Here is a 3,532-nt window from a genome sequence, read left to right as displayed (position 1 = left end):
ACTCTCTAGGAGCCCGTCGTCTATATGAACAGCTCTCTACGGTCTCTACCGACTCGTCCACCATGATCCCTATCCTGTGTGACATGTGTAAACTGAGACTCACCGGTGAATCGAATATCATCCTGTGGCTGTGTCTTATAAACGGTGGTCTCCTGTCCTCCAGTTCCTCTCTGATCATCAGATCCAAAGATCTATCACATAATTAAATCATACCAAAATCATAAGATTTTGGCATGATTTTTTTCTATTTTCATTTTACCTCATTTTTATCTTATTCTAACAACAAAAATAAAAAAAAATATTTACTAACAAATAACAGATTATCTTACCTCCGGTCAAAGATCAGCCTCTTTCAAATCACTCCAATTTCACGGAATTTTGTCTTCTTTTTCTAATTTTTTGGAGGTCTCAACGAAACATTGAGACCAAGGTTGCCCACGGCCACGAGTGTTCTCTGAGAACTCTCAGAGAAGACCGAAGGCCTGGTGCTTGTTAAAGTACTAGGCCCTCCACCCTCCCTTCCCCCCATGTGAAGTGGGCCACACCCATTTCTCTCCCTCTCCCCCCCCCACCACGTGAAAATTCCCTCACCTCTCCCCCTTCCCTCCTTCCCCCACATGAAATGGTCCCCGGGCGGTACGGTTCTATTCATCTCGAACCGGCGACGAACCGAGCTATACTGCCCGGTTCCGGGCGGTATGGGCCTGAACCGCACCGAACCGGGCTGTTCGGGGTCGTTTCCGAAAAACAAGCCCGAACCGGACCGGTAAGGGACCGGTCCGGCTCGGTACGCCCCGTATCGGGCGGTTCGGCCTGGTACGGTAAACCCTGCTTCAAATTATGCTTGTTTTTTATAAAAAATGTATACCAAGAGTTATCCAATAAATCTCCATATCGGGAGTTTGTAACATGCCAAGTTTGGCCCACAAGGCCAGTACAGCCTCCAAGCACTAAGATCAACTCAAATAGCTCCACAAGCATGATGTTGTATGCAGCACTCACAAATGACTCCAACAGCACTCCACTGCCCATAGTTCATGTGTAGTCAAATGTATATAATTTGGATAATTATAGAGCAATCGGTTGCTTATGGCGCAAATATTAACAGTCCAGTTGCTCAAAGTGATATGCTGTTTCATATTAATCTATATTTCAAACATTTCTGAAAATCGGTTTTTATCAATGTTCAGATCGTAGGGTCTGTTTTCCCCAATGGCAGCAATACTCGACATTTTGAACTTTCTTGTTCAGCACTTGTATACGCAGAATTCTGGGCCTAAGCTATAGAGAACAGTTATCACCGTGTAATATTAGTCTTCATATTCTGTGATTCTTGTGACCTCTACTTTGATTGCCAGACAAAAAATGGTGAGTAGGCATGTGGCTTCCACATGACCAGGATAAAAAGAAATGTTAACTGTTGACTTTGGCATATGGTTTTACATGATTATAATATCCAGTCAAATGCTATGGTGGGAGAGTTTCCTTCCGGCTTCTCAAGGATTCTTCTGCAGGTATATCCACTATGTAAAGCAATGTTTTACACCAGTGCTTACAAAGGAGTCAGAAAGTGTTATTTTCGAGTTATTATCAACTTCAGAGAAGATCAGCAACACATAATGCAGGTTACATGGGCACACTTTTCTTTCATTTTTCTTTTTTTTTTTGTCTCGAGAAAACTACTTCCAATATAATTTTGCCATCGCTCACACATGAGACTTGTTATGCAGCTAGGACCACGGTGCGCATGCTTGAAAGTTTGATACGATTAGCCCAAGGTACATAAATTCCTGAGTTTCATATATCTAGTCTATTCTAGTGTTTCTAATCTATGGGTATTGAACTTCTGTCTCTCATAGCACATGCAAGGCTCATGTTCAGGAATGAGGTCACCCAGCTTGATGCTATTGCTGCCATCTTATGCATTGAATCATCAATGACAACATCTGCCATTGTGGACAGTGTTGGGAATGCTTTACACTCCAACTTTGCTGATAATCCTGATCAAGAATGTATCCTCCAAATGATTTATAGATAGCTGTGGTTTAGTGCTGTGATTATTTAATAAGCATATGAGTAATCTGATCATAGTACCATCAACCATGGCTTATTGCCTTTAAGAACAGAATATGTTCTATATCTTTGCCACCATCAAGATAATCCTACATGCCGCTCCTATATTGTATGAGTGATTTTCTTTGGTTCTGAATAGAAATTGTGTTTCTTTTAACATTATGCATGCCTGCTTCTTAGCTATGCACAACTATAAGTTGGACCCCACCATCTTAGCTTCAAATTGTACCATTTTAAATAAATTCTGTCCATTATATATCTATTTCTTGTTTTCCTTTATTGCAAACTTCTGAATGTTTCTTAACATGCCATAGATGCCAAGCAAGAGAAGATGATCCTTGAGAAGCTTTGAATGATAGATGAGTTCCGATAAAACCTGTAGAAACATGGAATAGTTGAATTACATATGTAAAAGCCAGAAATTTGCTATAGCCATCATGATTAGGATTGTCGGACATTGCAAGCATGATTATTGCATATTTGTGAGTGTGTTACTCAAGTACATATCACCAATGAGAGGGATTATTTGGTGGAAGTTGTTGACATCATTTATTACTTCGTTGGCAGGAACTAGATGTGTATGATGATATAGGAAGAAATGAGTACTTGATTTTCAACTCGACCACTTTTGTATGGACTAACAGGTGCAGGATTTTGTCAATGACCTTAAGTGATATGAACTGATCTTATACTGAATTATGTAGCTTGTGTTTATGTTAGGTAGCTGTCACCTTCATCTGAAATGAGACTCCTTCCCACAGTCCCCATTAATGTGATAAGAGGAATCATATATTTTTTACAATCACATTCAGTGTAATGTACAACATTATAAGCAAACAATGTCTTCCTGTTTCCCATTGTTTATTTATTATTTGTCCCTGCATGTTGGCATCAAGATGGAAATGTAGATTATTCAATAGAGATTTTTGATTAAGATTGAATTGATATATTAGGTTGCACGTTGACTTGCCTCTGTTGAAAGCTACATAATTTTGCCGACTGATTGCCTGTGATGGTATATACTATCAAAGATAATTAAATGGATGGTAAATGTTGGTGTGACTAAAAGTTGATTCTTAAATGTTAATGAGTTTTAAGAAGGAGATGAAATGACGAAGGAAAGTGAAGGAGGCGGGAGTGGTTTATGTTTGTATGTTTATGTTTTTGTTTTCTTGTGTATGTTTATGTGTGTGGCAATACTGCATGTCAATGTATTTCCTCTTTGGCCTTTTTTGACATTGGTCATTAAGACAAAGTTCTTTCGGCCTACATGCATCACACCAGCCTTACTCTCTTTCCACATGACAGAAAGCAGTTTTTTGTACGACTGAACAAGCAAAACTTTGGAAGTCTTTTGCCGGTCATGCAACTTATGGCTTCATTCTTGGTGGGGTGATTATATTTAAATAGAAACAAAATCACTTGCAAGTTGGGTTTAGAGGATTTTTTGTCCATAATT

The 3,532-nt window shown here is 39.2% G+C and overlaps 1 long non-coding RNA gene across 2 annotated transcripts; it reads left to right on the top strand.

The window, feature by feature from the left end:
- The first annotated feature begins 1,359 nt into the window (after nt 1-1,359).
- Nucleotides 1,360-2,968, top strand: LOC140853305 (uncharacterized). Of its 2 annotated transcripts, XR_012136318.1 has the most exons (6): nt 1,360-1,625; nt 1,731-1,778; nt 1,860-2,012; nt 2,388-2,555; nt 2,641-2,717; nt 2,794-2,968. It is a non-coding gene; the product is annotated as an uncharacterized lncRNA (long non-coding RNA). The 2 variants fall into 2 exon arrangements; XR_012136317.1 differs by lacking the exon at nt 2,794-2,968 and having other exon boundaries at nt 1,364-1,625; nt 2,641-2,771.
- Nucleotides 2,969-3,532: the final 564 nt, after the last annotated feature.

Source organism: Elaeis guineensis, chromosome 13 (genome assembly GCF_000442705.2).
Source record: "Elaeis guineensis isolate ETL-2024a chromosome 13, EG11, whole genome shotgun sequence".
In the NCBI taxonomy this organism is placed as follows: Eukaryota; Viridiplantae; Streptophyta; class Magnoliopsida; order Arecales; family Arecaceae; genus Elaeis; species Elaeis guineensis.
This window is presented reverse-complemented; position numbering and strand designations above follow the sequence as displayed.